Source organism: Pipistrellus kuhlii, unplaced genomic scaffold (genome assembly GCF_014108245.1).
Source record: "Pipistrellus kuhlii isolate mPipKuh1 unplaced genomic scaffold, mPipKuh1.p scaffold_m20_p_1, whole genome shotgun sequence".
NCBI classification, from domain to species: domain Eukaryota; kingdom Metazoa; phylum Chordata; class Mammalia; order Chiroptera; family Vespertilionidae; genus Pipistrellus; species Pipistrellus kuhlii.
This window is the reverse complement of record NW_023425404.1, coordinates 162,070,201-162,087,118: the sequence shown is the minus strand read 5'-3', so window position 1 is coordinate 162,087,118 and position 16,918 is coordinate 162,070,201. Positions and strand designations below refer to the sequence as shown.

General features: G+C 36.0%; 1 protein-coding gene across 7 annotated transcripts in view; it reads right to left on the bottom strand.

Moving 5' to 3' along the window:
* Window positions 1–16,918, bottom strand: part of EPHA5 (EPH receptor A5) — a 299,923-nt gene that overhangs the window by 29,537 nt on the left and 253,468 nt on the right. The window lies entirely within an intron of this gene.

Sequence of the window (16,918 nt, the reverse complement as noted above, 5' to 3'; positions counted from 1 at the left end):
AAACAATGGATCAGCTACTGTTTTTCTATTTAGTATTTTTATCTAGAAAAAGCTTACCTGTAAGTTTGTATTAGTGTTTCAAAGTATATACATTTTTAAAAATATATATTTTATTGTTTTTCCACAGAGAGGAAGGGAGAGGGAGAGAGAGTTAGAAGCATGAATGAGAGAGAAACATCGATCAGCTGCCACCTGCACACCCCCCACTGGGGATGTGCCTGCAACCAAGGTGCATTCCCTTGACCACAATCGAAACCTGGATCCTTCAGTCTGCAGGCTGATGCTCTTCCAACTGAGCCAAACTGGTTATGGCTATGTCCTTATTTTTTTTAAATCCTCTGTGTAGCAAATAAATTCCTGACAACACTGTGATATCTTAGTAAAATGGTGGGGTCAAGATCACAAGAATAATAACAGATTGATATAGTTAATTGTCAATATAAAAATCAATTTATGTAGACAATAAGTTGATTAATAAATATCATTTTAATAGATGTAATTATATAATGTACCAAAAATTAATATCCAGCAAAGCAATGTGAATATATTCATCTTTTTAAAATTCTCAATAAAATATCTGATTCAATCTAGCTGCTGCTTTATGATCCCTCGAGTACTATATGTTGTATTTTTATTTCTATGTTCTTGTAACTTCTTACTTTATAGCTGCCTCCCTTTCCCCCTCTGTCACACACTTATAATCTCTATCAATCCAATGATTTTTATTCTTCAAAATGCTGTTTTAATTCCTTTTGCTATCCAGAAACTTCTCTTGCAATCATCATTTCTGATGGAAGGGGTCCTTTCATATCTGATATAGAAACACAGCCTTGACATTAGCTGGGCAGCACTCTGAACCCCATATCAATCACTATTATGTGATATTGGGCATATCAATTCCTATCTCTGTGTTTCAGTTTTCTCATCGCTATAACTAGTATGTAAATGGGGTTTTTTGTTAGTATGCAAGTCATAGGGTTTTTTGTTAGTATGCAAGTCATATAATTTTCCAAGGAACTTAAAATAGTACCTACAACTAAGAATTTGCTGTGTATTATTATTTTATAAACTTAAACATGTGGGTTAACTTCCTTGCTATATGTTAGTTGCTAGGAGAATAAATCATACTTGATCTCCCATAAAATGATGGTACTTTGCTTATAATATGTCTGTGTTATAGGAGGAAAATACAAGATTAAAAAAAAAAAACCTCGTTAAAAGAGAAAATACTTAAAATACGGTTGTTAGTTTTATCACTTCTCATTAACCTCATTCTACTTTAGAACATGCCCCTTTACTCTTCAATAAAAGTATACTACATAAATTTTAAGTGTTAATTTAAACTATTTTGAGAATAGTAAAAGGAGACTTTATGACAGGAAAATTACTATCATATACATCTATTAACTTTTATGCATTATGAAGGAAAAACAAGGCCTGTACAATCATGGAATGCATTATAATTAACTTAATGGCATTCCCCAGAAGGACATCTGTACTTTACTTGAGAAGTGATTAATTCAAGTCACAGAAATGGAAATTGCATGCTTACCCACTCACCATCTTCCAGAAGTGTAAGGAGATATAGACAGTAACACAATTACCTATAAATAAGGAATGACTCGAAAGTAAAAGGATTTTTCACTCCAAAGTCATTTAAAACTCACTGTTTAGAATACTGAGGTAGATTAGTCTTGTTCCTCACTCAGGTAATTACCTTCTTTTAAAATATTTTAGGAGCAATATTCTTTTCATGGAATGTGACAAGTATATTATAAAGGCAGACAGGTTTTTCCTCATCCCTTTTTAAAGTTAATAAAAGTTATAAAAATAAATTTGTCTAAAATAAGTCATTTTAGCATATAATTATAGATGCCTACATTGGGTGAAGCATCATATATGCAGAGAATATGCACTGAAGATGTCATTCTATATGAAATTTGAAGCCTGAAGGGTTCACTGATATAATAAAAGGTGATAGATATTCCAGGAAGAAGAGGCAGCATGTGCCAAGGGATCTTGTCATGAAAGAACCCATCCAGTTCAAATAGAGCCATATATTTGATTTTTTTGAAGCACTCTGGATTTTTTTTCTTTGTAAATCAGGAAGTGACAGGGGATGAGTTGGGGAAAACTGATTTTAAAACCGACTGGAAATACAATCTTTGTAGGTTGTTTTTTTGTTTTGTTTTTTTAAGATTCATATTGCATTTGTAAATGACTCTGACACCACAAGAGTAGAAAAGATTATAAAATGTGTGTTTTTTTTTCTTCTTAGTATATATGTAATCTAAGTTCAGGGATAGAGAAATACTTCAATTTGACCTTATTTTAATGATTTTGTCACACCCGTCTTAATGGACTTCACACAAACTCTAAGATAGACAAAATTTCCGCTTTGGGTCTCCTTAAGTCCCATTCTTACTTATCAGAGCCCATTTCAGTCTTGTTAATGTTAAAGTCCCTTTTCTTTTAAAAGTCCATAATTAACATATATTCCCCAAAGGGGATAGCTAACATATTTGATAACTGCTTTGGCACAATTACTATGTGATAGAAATTACACATGCCATATGTTAGAATACCCTGTTGTATCAGACAGCACCCTTTCATTTGCCCCATTTGGGAATTCAGAAGTATCCAGGGATGAAGTTAAGCAAGCAAATAGCAAGGGCACTTGGGGGTTAATCAAACACAATAGATGTATGTCAATAAATTTACAATTAATATCCCTGGATGGTGCTTCCCTTTGGTTAGAGTATTAGTCAGGAGACTGAAGGGTGAAGGGTTCCATTCCCTGTCCAGGGCATTCACCTGGGTTGCAGGATCATTCCCCACCTTGATCAAGATGTGGGAGGCAACCAATCTCTTTCACATCTCTCTCTCTCTCTCTCTCTCTCTCTCTCTCTCTCTCTCTCTCTCTCTCTCTTTCTCTCTCTTTCTCTCTCTCTCTCTCCTCCTTCCTTTCCACTCTCTCTAAAATCAATGGAAAAATATCCTCAGGTGAAGATTAACCGCATTGAAAAAAAATGTACAGCTAATAGAGCCAAAGGGCATTGCAGTTGCCGCAAACAGTAGCTTTGGTCAAATCAGAAGAAGGCCCACACTTTCTGTAATCAGCCTGTGATTCTAGGAATCCCTCTGATTCTGATTTCTTCTGTCACTTACAGAAATTAATTGAGGGAGTTATCTCATTGCAAAGAATGGGAAGAATTGAATTCTAGCAGATATCCAGGACTAGCTTTGCTCCACTGGCACATCCCAGCTCCTACCACAGGAGCAGATGCCTTATCCATCAAAGCAAAATCTTCATTGCTTAATCTTACTCTACTGAAAGTTCTTTACATCTCTGCCATGTTCTCTATAGTTCTACTTCTAAAACTTTGTTCCTTCTCTCTTTGCCTATATATATATTTTTTTCTACCTACCCTCTAATTTTGTAGACTCTCTTCTTACAATAATGGTTCAGAGGTAGATATTTGCTACTGCTCATCCAAGGTCTAATGAACAGGAATTGGATAGAATCCCCATGTAAAAATATCTCTTTGGGGATAAATATGTCCTTTAAATTCAACCAAAAGTTACTGAGATTAGAAGGAAGACTTTATACTCTAAAGCACATGTGTCAAACACAAGGCCTGTGGGCCAAATCCGTCCCGCCAGGCCTTGCAATGTGGCCCGCACCGCGCTGTCATCACTGCACTTCGCTGCGTTTCCATCACAATGACAGTTTATGACTGTTCAGTAAACCATTCGGCCCGCGATTTAGGCTGGATTTTAGATTTTGGCCCCTTCTCTGATTGAGTTCGACACCCCTACTCTAAAGAGAAGAAACTGATAAGAAATCTCATGAACATTTAATAATATACATTTGGAAAGAAAAAAAAATATTACTTTTTAGCGAGATGGACTCCTGGTATTCATCCTGTAATACTTTATAATTAGCATCACCTGGTTGTAAAAGTCAGATTAATTATTTATGACAGTGCAGGTTGTTATGTCAATAACAAAAATGTTATTAGAGAAATATGATAGAGATCTAAAACACCTCCCATATTTCAGAAAACGGGTGAAGCAATTGAAGTGAATGCTCGCAAACAAGCATGATACTTTTTTATAGACAAAAACTAAGAGACTTCAGGACCCATTTGGTTATATTTCATGCTTGAGTCATTTTAATGCTAATTGTATTTACTTTGGCTTATGTTTTGTCTCAGTTCCTGCTAGCCTGCAAGAATGACATAGCAATAATTAGCATGGCTTACTCTAGTCCTTGTAAATTCAATAAAACTGTATGAATCATTTTCCATTACCCAGCTTGAAATACAAAGAGTAGATCTGCCAATAATTTTGAAAGCATGTTATCAAAAATTCATATAAAGAGAGCTCATACAGCATGTCAAAACATGACTTTAAACACGGACCAGAGCTTTTATATTACTGTATATCATTTATTGGAGACCCAGTCCAAGTAGAGTCTAAGTAATAATAAAACATGTTTTCTGTGGAATTCACATTCATTATTGATAATTATAAAAAAGCTATAATTTACTGACTTAATTTCTACTCTTTGCAATGCATAATAATTTCAATTGTTATCAAAATTATATAAAAATGATATGATAAAATACATTTTTCAAAGACAGAAAAGTAAAATTTAGAAAGATTCAACGTATTACTTTGGCTGATTAGAGCACTTGTGTAAGAAACAAAATTGGGAATCAAATTTATGTCCATCACTATAAAAGCTGTTTTCCTTTTCTCCATACTATGCCTATAATTTCAAAATATTTATTTTAATTTGAAATTTTTTCTTTACATCTTATGAATATTTACTCTTTTGTATTAATACAAGTTTGGTAATCATGACTATGTCATACCAAACTATTCAATCACTGATGACAGGTCTGGTGGGAATTCAGCTTCTTTCAATAAATAATATGTTCTTACATTTATGATATACTAATAAAAGGGTAATATGCTAATTAGACAGGACATCTTCCAAACATCCTCTGGAAAGAGCCATGGGCTGAGGCAGAGGTGGTTAGGGGCAATATGTCCAGCAGGGGAGGGCAGTTAGGGGTGATCAGACAGGCAAGCAAGTGGTTAGGAGCCAGCAGTCCTGGACTGTGAGAGGGTTGCCTGTGGGATCGGGCCTAAACCAGCATTCGGATATTCCCTGAGGGGTCCCAGATTGGAGAGGGTGCTGGGCTGAGGGAACCTTCCCCCGCACCCCCCATGCACAAATTTCATGCACCAGGCCTCTAATCCTATATAATAAAAGCCTAATATGCAAATTGAACAGTGGAATGACTGGTGGCTATAACACACACTGACCACCAGGGGGCAGATGCTCAACATAGGAGCTGCCCCCAGCTGCAGGCCCCAGGCCAGCCAAGGGGGGTGCCAGTGGGCTTTCCCCTCACCCCCTCCCCCTGCCATAACCCTGCTGGTCGCCTGCAGAGGGAGGTGACTGGCAGTGGCAGCGACAGGGCTGGCAATTGAGTTGCGCCAGGCTGGACAACCTGATCGCCGGCAAGGCCTAGGGACCTTACCCATGCATGAATTTTGTGCACTGGGCCTCTAGTCATTTGATAGATAGATAGATAGATAGATAGATAGATAGATAGATGTGTGTGTGTCTGTGTGTGCTGAGAGTGTTCCGATGTGTTCTATAGTGAAATGGTTTCAGACTCTACTTATATGAGATAGCCATAGTAATCAAAGTCATAGAAGCAGAAATAAGAAGAGGTTGCCAGAGGCTGGGGGGGGGGAGAAAGGATGAATTGTTGTTCAATGCATACAGTGTTTCAATTGTTATCAAAATTCTATAAAAGTGATATCACAAAAGACATCCAGTTATTCAGTATGGAAACTTATAAAAATAACTATATAATGTGCTTATAAATAATACTGTGCTGAACACTTAAAAATTTAAGAGGGTAGATTTCTTATGTGTGTGTTTTTCCTAACACAATTTAAAAATTGAGTTTGTTTCACTAGTACGTGATTTTTGGTGCCAATGTCCATCACAAATCCAAGAGAGGAGAGAGGGAGCCACTTTTGGTAATTTAATCTTTTTCCGTAAGATCTCAGAGTAGGTGAAACAAACTTTGGGGAATTGTTGATGTGGATCTACCCTTGATTTTTCAGACTATGGTCCCTGTCGAGCAGCACAGTTATCAGCTGGGAGCTTGTTAGAACAGCCAAATGTCATGCCCAATCCTATCTATTGAAACAGATTATGCATGTTAACAATACCCTCCGAGGCACATTACATTTTGAGAAACACTGAACTAGACCATATCACAAGTGTTGCAGCTAAATCATGGCTTATTATTTTATTTGCATTGATATCACTCCCTTTTCTGAAACTATTAACTCACCAACAAACTCATGACACCACTTAAGACATAAGGGAGCATTTGATTTAGAAGCTTCATGAATCACTAGAAAATAATTGTCACTGGGGTTTGCTATAAAATGATTTACAATATTTATAAATAATTAAAAATAAGCCAGTGCTTATATTTGTGTATGTAGTTCACTATGCCATTATATTTGGGTTGTATACCATATAATATAGTAACACTTGTAGCTATTTGAAATTACTTTTAACTTTTCTCCCAAAGGAAACATGGGTAATGCAAATATTCAATTATTCATGGCTAATAGCCAACCACAAAATGGGATCTTGTGCTTATAATAAAAACAGGTAAGGTGGAGGGAGGCAAAGTACTGTACAGTTAGAATAATATTCAAATATTTTCATTCATTTATGGTCCTTTTTTATTAACACTTTAGGAAGGTTTTATGTATGTGTATATGTATATGTATATGTATATGTATGTATATACACATACATAAATAACACACGTATATGTATAAATGTATATGCTCACATATATATTTATATAATTGTAAAATTTGGGAAATATGATACAATCTAAAGCCTATACTGAAAAAGGAGCATAAAACACCAAATGGTAGAAATTTCTATAGGTAAAAAATCTAAACTTTACATATTTTTCTCTTTTATTTCATATTGTTTACATTGATATAAACTTTTCCATTAAATATTCATTTCTAATATTAAAAATGGAGTTGAAGTGTTCTGACATTAGTGTAAATGAATAATAGTTAGTTATGAAATCAGAAATTATAGACTTTTCACAGGAGGTGAGGACTCTACGAATTATCAAATCTGACAGTTTTGTTTTATTAATAATAAAAATAACTTAAAAACAGATGTTTTAATTTACTAATAGTCAATATATGAGTCAGGAAATCTCTTTCCATAGATTTATATTCTTTCAGATGATTAGAATTTAGATTTTATCAGGAAGAGCACTTATAAATCTCTAATAATTATTTTATGTGTATTTATTAAACCTCTGTATATGCCATAACAAAGAAAACAAAGTACCAAATTAATGAACTCACTTCTGTTTTTATGTCAATTTTAAAGTTGTTTATTTCCATCACGGTTTATCACTGGTTCATAGCATAATCAGTCTTTAAACATTTCAAGTTATACTTTTCAGGACTAAAGGTTAATTACATTTTATACACAACATGTGCAACTGGGTGCTTATAAGCATCTCAACTTGAACTTATTCACAACTGAACTACTGATTACCAACCAAAGTCTTATTCCTTCTGGATTGTTCCCTATAATCAGCAATTCCTTTCTTCAAGGTACCTGGACAAATAATGCGTAGTTATCATTGGCTCCCTCTCTTTTCCTCACACTCTGTACTCCCATTGTCCATAAGAAGCCATATTTTGATTGCCTTTAAAATATCTACAGATTTGATCCTGGCTGGTGTGGCTCAGTTGGTTGGGCATTGTCCCATGCAGGTTTGGTTCCAGGGTGCATGCCCTGGTTTTGGGCTTAATCCCTGGTGGGGGCAAGAAGGAGGCAGCCAATTGATGTTTTGATCTCTTGTTGATATTTCTCTCTCTCTCTCTCCTCCTCTCCCACTAAAATTCAATTAAAAAAATTTTTTTTAATCTACAGAATTCAACCATTGCCCTGATCTAATCAATGATGGGGTGTGAATAATGTCAGGGGCCTCCCCACTGCTCCCTGCTTAAACACAAGCTCCTACCTCCTACACTCCACATAGCAGCCTGGTTGACTGATCCATTTAATGTAGGCATCAGATCCCATTCCATCTTGGCTCCATAGGCTCCAAAGTTCATTTTAAGAAATTGATTTTACAGGGACCAAAGACTTTTTACATTTCTATCCTCCTCCTACATCTTTAAGTTAAGCTCTTCCAATACTGCTCTCATCCATTCCACTGAGGCAACAATGACCATCTTGCTATTTCTTGAACATTCCATGCAGGTTGAATTTCAGCATTGCTGGTCCTTCTTCCTTTAATACTCTGACGCCTGGTATTTGTAAGGTCTTTTCAGAGCAGAGCCAGAGCACTGCTCAGCATGCTGCTCTGAGTTGTTTTTAGTCCTTAGATTCTTCTAAATCCTTCCATTCGACTATGCCAAGCACAGAGTAGGTCCCTTCTCAAACCCTGCCCAATGTACTAACTGTTGGGAACTTAGGCCAAGTTCCTCCTTTATCCTCTGCTCACTAGTAACAGGAGTTGGGCCCAAGCTCCTCAGCCTGGGGCTGGGCCTCCTAGGACACCAGGTCTTAGATGGCAAAGCCATGAGAAGTTGTGGATGTATAAGAATGAGTCTTTATTGCAGAAGCTAATGGCCAAATAGCCATCAGACAAGACAATTCTCCACAGTAAATTCCATCGAGGCAGGCAGCTGGACACTGGCTGGTTAACACGTACATCTTTTCTACAAAGCAGCATCAGTCTATGTACCCACAGCTATTAACTGAGAAGTCCCATGCTGCCCCCTAGACTCACTGCCTCACATCATAGTGGTACCTAAACTCTCAGGCTCAGTAGCTCCTCCAGCCTCTCTGACTCAGCACACTGGCTGATTAACATGGTAGCTATATATGAGCTCTTCATGAGCTCTTATCCTTACAAGTAGAAATACCAGTCTTAGCTCCTCCTGACCTCTCCTCTCTCCTACACACATTCTCTGTGTCTGCTGCCTCTGCTTCTCCTGAGCTCTTTCTCTGCTCTGCCCAGTTGCTCTCTCTAGCAAACTTCTTCACACACAAACACTCCTTCTAGTCAGTAACCTGTATATTACCCCAGAGATAAAGAAGGCTAGTTGCTAACAGTGACATCAATCATTTGGGTTACAGAAGGGCACAGTGTACCATGTGTGTTTGCACCGGCTAATAATATGTTGGCCTTGGCACCCCAATTAGGCTCATGCTCAGAGTGACCTTGGCCATTCTGGTGTATTGACAACAAGGCCTCTGTGCTCCCATTTTTCTTGATTATCTGGGGACCCTGGTGTGGCTCCCACAGGTTTGCACTTTTACCTTAATCAAGACTTTTTAGAGAGGTCTTTCTAGTTTAACCTGTTAACTGGGGAGTTCCCTTTTTAATTACGCAATGTACAACGGGCGCATACTCTTTCACTAGGACGTGTCAGTACGTCACACCCAGCGGACATAATTTTATATTATTATTTTTATTTATTTATACTTAATTAAAATAAATGAAATATATATTTTTTCGTTTATTTATATATAAAGCACAAAGTAAAATACAAAATTACAAATAGAAAAGAATACCAACAAAAAAATGGAAACATCGAATTAAAAAATTATAAATTTTACAAACAATTATAAAGATTACAGCCAAAGATGGTTTGGCTCAGCGGTAGAGCGTTGGTCTGCCGACTGAAAGGTCCCAGGTTCGATTCCGGCCAAGGGCAGGTACATTGGTTGCGGGCACATCCCTGGTGGGGGGTGTGCAGGAGGCAGTTGGTCAACGTTTCTCTCATCGATGTGTCTAGCTCTCTATCTCTCTCCCTTCCTCTCTGCAAGAAAATCAATAAAATATATTAAAAAAAAAAGATTACAAAAAATATATACCGTCCCTCTCAGGGCGCAACATATATTTCAAGGATGTATTCATATGTCCTACCCGTTCCCGATAGTGTTTATGTTTGATGTATTTATAGGTCTAGCTCGGTTAACAGGTTAAAGAAAATAGGAATCACCAACCCTAGATAGAACCAATTTTTAATATCATAGCTTAGCTTTAATTTCTCCATTTCTTATAATATAAGTGCATATGTTCATTCAGTTTATGCCTCCCTCACCCATAAAGGTAAGCTCCATAAGTCAGGAACTCAGGCTGCTTCATCTCTCCTGGATCTCACTGATTAATAGGGATAAGCATGTATTAGTTGAGCAATTAAAAGTTTTTGAATGAATAAATATTTCTGCTCAAGTGCATGCTGGATTACATGAGGTTGACAGTACACATTGTTTTAAGAGTTTGGGTTTTGGAGTAATATGGAATTGTTTTAAAGTCTGACATTATCTTATGTTTAGTTTTATGACATTGGATAAGGTATTTAACCTCTTGAAAATTAATCTTGCACATCTGTAAGATGAGAACAAATACTAGTGTCCACAAGATAGCAATACTGTGCAGATTAAAGGAGTAATATAGAAAGAGCATTAAGTTTAGTAAATTATTAAAGTAATGTTAATGGTAAGTAGTAGTAATAACTTATATATAAGATTCTGTAAAAGGTTCTCAGGCAATTTCCTTTGAATGGATTTTGTTTTCTAAAACACCTATGGCATCCTATATAATAAAGAGGTAATATGCAAATTGACCCTCATGCCCTCAGGTCACAAGATGGCCACCCCCACATCATCACAAGATGGCCGCCACAAGATGTCCACTCCACATTGTCACAGATGGCTGCCCCCATGTCATCACAAGATGGCTGCCACAATATGGCTACCTCCACATTGTCACAAGATGGCCAGCAGGAGATGGCAGTTGGGGGCAATCAGGCCAGCAGGGGAGAGCATTTGGGGATGATTGGGCTGTCAGGGGAGCAGTTAGCTGTCAATCAGGCCATCAGGGGAGTAGTTAGGGGTGATCAGGCTGGCAGGCAGAAACAGTTAGGGACAAGGAGGCAGGCAGGCAGGTGGGTGTTAGGAGCCAGCAGTCCTGGATTGTGAGAGGAATGTCCAACTGCTGCTCAGAACTGGGCCTAAACCAGTAGTCAGACATCCCCTGAAAAGTCCCATATTGGAGAAGGTCCAGGAGGCTGGGCTAAGGGACACTTCCCTGCACCTCCCAGAGCATAAATTTCATTCACTGGGCCTCTAGTTATAAAATAAAATTTTAAAAATTAAAATAAAACTCTATATTACTTTAATTATCGATAGTTTTAAATACTTACATAATTGTAATTTAGTCATTCGCTTATTTAATATATGTTCTTTTTAAATTATTTAATATCTCTGGTCCTGTGATAGACATTGTATGTGGGGGAAATATAAACATTATACTTTTAAGAAGCTTTTTGTGCAGCAAATATAAAACATGTAGAGTTATAATTAGGATATAATGTATAGTGTGAGAAATGTAATTAGAGTTTATAAGATTGCCTCTAACTAAGAATTCATTCATTCAACAAACAGGTGAAATATTGCCCATGCTGAGCAATATACAACAACATATAGAAACACTCTGGAAAAGAAGTGGAGATATAGCTAAAGTGTAACAGGGTAACAAAGTACACAGGGATAGGCAGAAATAGGTTAAATTATAGCCATCATTGCCAAAAGATAAATACTAAGTATACAAAACAAATACTAAGACAATAATAAGACAAATAACACAAATACATACTATAATTAATAATTAAATAATATAAGAATAAAATCTGTGTTTCATGTACTCACAACTACCAGCCAACTTTTGCCTACCCTTGTCTGTATTCTGTTTCATTTATTAGTTTGTTTGGTGATGAGAAGAGAGCGGTGATTTAGTAAAATCTACCTGAGAACCGTAGGTGTAGAAAGAACCAACACAGGAAAATACCAAAATGTAAAACTTAGTTGTAGATTGCTGAGATAGCCCTGGGAAATATGTAATAAGAGCCTTGAAAACAAAAGTAACTTTTTGTGAATAAAATACTATATTTGAAAGATAATTAAAAATTTATAGAATGTTCCTCTAAAGACCATCAGAAAACACAGATATTTACAGTATGATTCATAACAGTAGCAAAATTACATTTATAAATTAGCATCAAAAATAATTTTATGGTTGGGGGTCAGCACAACATGAGGAACTGTATTACAGGGTTGTGGCATTGGAAAGGTTGAGAACCACTACTCTAATGTTTTGATTTATTAATTATAAAGAAGTGTTTATTTTTATATGATCTCTGCTTAAGAAAGATAACAATGAATAATTTAAGATTCAATAGAAATATTCATCTAATCAATTTTGATAATAATTTCCATGGGTGAGGTAAAATTCTTAAACTAAGGATGCTGCAATGGAAAATTATATTTTTCTGCTTTTAATTTTATTCCTGAATCTTTTTACAGGGTAAAAACTGGCACTGTGGATATTACATTAAAGCATCTTTCATTGCCAATGAATCAATTAAGCCAGGTTTTGTGGGTTTTTTACATCATGTGTCATGAAGCCTCTCTTGAATATGTATCTATTTATGATGGGTCCTGTTTAACAAGAAAACAGAGAAGGAATCTAAATGAGGACCCATGGTTATGGAGCATAGGCCAATTATACATAAAAGATGAAGGTTCACGATGGCACCATACATTGGAGTGTTACTTCAGACACCCTATCTCAGCTCCAATCAGAAAAACCACAAGATTCAGTTGTACTTATGTCTCATTATCTGTGTGCTGCAGGTTGAAAATAATTGTTGAATAAATTAGCATCAGATCAGAAAGCATGAAATTAAGGACACAAATAAAGTGAGTTGCAACATGGTAAATTAAAAACAAGTTGAAGACTTCCTAAGTTGAGCATCAAGAGCTGCATTCATTAGGGGAAATACAATTTCAATTCACATAGAACACAAATTAAAGACAGAGACATTTAAAATCTTTACATTTTGTTTTACTTATATGTGTAACCTCATGGAAGAAACATCAACTAAGATAATTGGTTAAGAGATGGGACATTTAAAAACCACCTTTTCAACCACAGTACATACTATTATAGGCTAGCATTTGCAGAATTTAGGTATCACTTGTTGATATTGATACTTGCTTCTATAAATAAAGGTTTCATGTTCATATAATGCATGTGATAAATTCAGTTGTTTTTCTCTGTGAAGTTTAGTTCTCTTCGTTTATCTCAGTCATGTTCCATTCACACAAGTTCAATAATAAGTAGGTGAATATTAATTCTAATAAACTTTGAATGTTGCCGACTAATATCTGATACATTCACTTAAAAAGATGGAGATAACCCAGCTAGTGTGGCTTAGTGATTGAGCATCAACCTATGAACTAGGAGGTCACAATTGAATTCCTGGTCAGAGTATATGCCCAGGTTGTGGATTCCATCCCCAGGGTGGGGCTTGCAGGAATCAACCAGCCAGTCAATGATTCTCTCTCATTATTGATGTTTCTATCTCTTTCTCCTTCTCTCTTCCTCTCTGAAATCAATAAAAAGTATATATACATACATATATAAATGTATTATATATACATACATAAATGTATCATATATACACATATACACATATACATATATACATACATATATATATACACACACACATATTGTATGTGTGTGTGTGTGTATGTGTGTGTGTATGTATGGAGAGAGAGAGAGAAAGAGGGAGAGAGAGAGAGAGACAGAGAGAAAGAGGGGCCCATGCATGAATTCATGCACAGGTGGTGTCCCTTGGCCTGATCAGTGATCAGGGCCCATTGGGGCTGTCTCAACCCAGTCCCAATTGGGGCCGATGGGGACCGGCCAGCCAACTGAGGGAACTGGACCACAGGTGGATGGCTGGCTGCAGAAAGTTGGCTGTGGGGACATTCTGACCACCAGGGGGCAGCTCTGAGCATCTGCCCCCTGGTAGTCAGTGCTACAGGCAGGTCCTCTGGTCATTAGATCATAATGGTCTCTTAGGCATAAGTGTGTGTGTGTGTGTGTGTGTGTGTGTATATATATATATATATATATATATATATATATATATATAATTACTTTTGTATTTATCTTTTTTACTGTGCTCTGAACTTCCCCATATCCACTTAAATATCTAAATGAGGCCAACCTCCCATGGTCCCTCCCCACAGCCAGCCAGTCCCAATCACGATTGTGTGAGATGGGCTCCAATCAGCCATGATCGCTGATCAGGCAAAGGGATGCCACCTGTGCATAAATTTGTGCATTGGCCCCTAGTTCTATAATAATTAAGTACCCACTCTGTGCCATGCCTATACTGAACTTTACCTGTGTTCATGTCATCTTTACAACATGACTAGGAGATATTCTTTATCCATGCCCTTGATGAAGAAATTAAGGTTGCTGAATGTTTAACTAACTTGTGCAGTCACATAGTGGTTATGGTAGAACCAAAATAAAATCAGATGGCTAGCTCCATAGTCCATGTTCCTGACCATTACACAGTGTTGTCTCCATCATAGTAATAGTAATCTGGCACAGTTCTAAACATTACATTAACTTATTACAGAAGGCAGATTGGTTGCCTAAAGAGTTTTACATTTATCCTGGGTAGTAGGAAGTCATAGTCAGAATTTGTTTTGATGACGTTATATTTAGCCCAATATTAAAGATGATATGAAAACATAAAACTTTTCAAATATTAGCATGCTATTTTACTATGGCTATCCTTAAGAACACTATTTTACATTAGATAAGACCATTTCTGCATAGGAAATGACATTACTCAGTCGTTACTATGATTGGAGCTCCTATGGTATCTAGCACCCTATGCTATCACTAATATCCTTTCAAGGTCCTTCCCTTTATAGCATATAGTCTATCAGATAAACTATAGTGAAATTCAAAATGTAGTTTCATTTTATTGTACGTGTGGACATATTGTTTATTTCATATATTCCTGCCTATTTATTTCATATATTCCTGCCTATGTATAAGCTCATAAAATATTTATTTCATTTTATTTCTTTCGAAAAGTAATCGTACTTGACCCCTATCTGCCTCTCTGTTGACCCTGCCCTCCACCTTTCTTTGTTTGTTTCTGTAAGACCTCAGGTTGCTCTTCTTGCTCCAGCAATAAACTCTGAGTTGCTGCCAAGGGGGTAATGATGTATGGGTGAATACTCAACAGAGGAGAAAACATCTAAGTTTTGAAGAAAACCATATGTCTTGCAGATTATTTTATTCCTATGCGACATTCCTTTATGGGCATTCTTACTGGAGATGTGTGTCTCTTGGAAACATCTGGTCAAACATTCTCGTAGCAATACAGGCTTATTCAAAAGTTCAAGCAAAAGAATAAAATATCTAGGAACTATGTACTGAAAATTAAAACTCCACTTCTGGGTATATGCCCTAAAACCTCGAAATCATTTAAACACAAAGTTATAGGCACCCCTATGCTCACTGAAGCATTATTCATGGTGGGCAAGAGTTGGAAATAGCCAAAGTTCCCTACTATAGAGGACTGGATAAAGATGTGGTGTGTATATACACAATGGAGTACTGCACAGTCATAAAAAAGAATGAAATAATGTCATTTACAACAACATGAATGGACCTTGAGAACATTATGGGAAGTGAAATAAGTCAAACAGAGAAAGCTAAGAACTATATGATTTAACTCATATGTGGAATATAAAATTGAAACTTATGTACACAAATATCAGTGTGGTGACTGCCAGAGGGAGGGGGTGGGGGAAGAAAGGGGTCCTAACATGAGGTGACAGGAGATTTGACTTTGGGTGGTGGGCACATGGTCCTATTTACAGATTCTGTAAATTAGTAATTCACACATGAAACCAACATGTTTATGTTGACAAATGTCACCCCAATAAGATTCAAATAATTTAAAAAAATAATAATAAAATTAAAAACATTTTTTTTTAAATTCAACCAATTATCACCCTGATACTTCTGCTGTGGTCTTTTGCTCAAACTTTGAGAAGGTTTTTGCAGTCTTATCTGTGGACCATTGTGACTTAATTATGATTTGGGTATTAACTTGTTATATAAAAATTTTTGTTGTTTTGTTTTTCCATTTTTAAAAGTTACATGGAGTAAATGGATATCTTATTAATTAAAATTTGTTGGTTGAGAACATTTATTAAATACACATTGCTTGTGTGCATATCTGACATATGTAATTTTTTATTGTTTAAATTATTACACATAATTTAAAACTTGATTAATAGGAACTGGAAATTGAACAAATGCTTGAAAGAAAGACTAAATAATGTTCTTTGCCACATTTTTAGATGATTTAGTAAGTGAAACATAGGTCTTGAATGATAAAGCAATGAGAATAAATACAATTGGCAAAGAAAAAAATAGGTTAAAAGAACATAAAAGCCTCAGTTATGTGCCATTTAAATACTTTGTTGGCTGACTAAAAAGTTATTTGAAATCTTTATATTGGGAAGTTCACCACAAGACTACATTTACAAGACATTCATAGAAATGTAAAAGAGATGTGAAATTTCTAAATATTCCTTAGTATAAATCTGCTTTGCTTTAACAAAATAATTAGTCTTAAGAAACTTTCACCATCTTCTGAGACTGTTGCTTTCCCTAGAACTATTAAAATACCTCGATGGGAAAAAAGTTTGAATAAAAAAACACATCTGGCTGTAAAACCTACTTAAAAGGTTCTGAAAAAAGCAGGGCACCTATGGTTATAGTAATTCTATTAAATGTTAAACGTCAATGCCTCAATAAAAAATCTGAAGTTAATATTTCATTAGAATAAAAAGTGAAAGAGCCAGGAGAAAATAAAAAGTACCTTTACTGCTTCTTTTAACTGGATACATTTTCTCTGGTGCTGA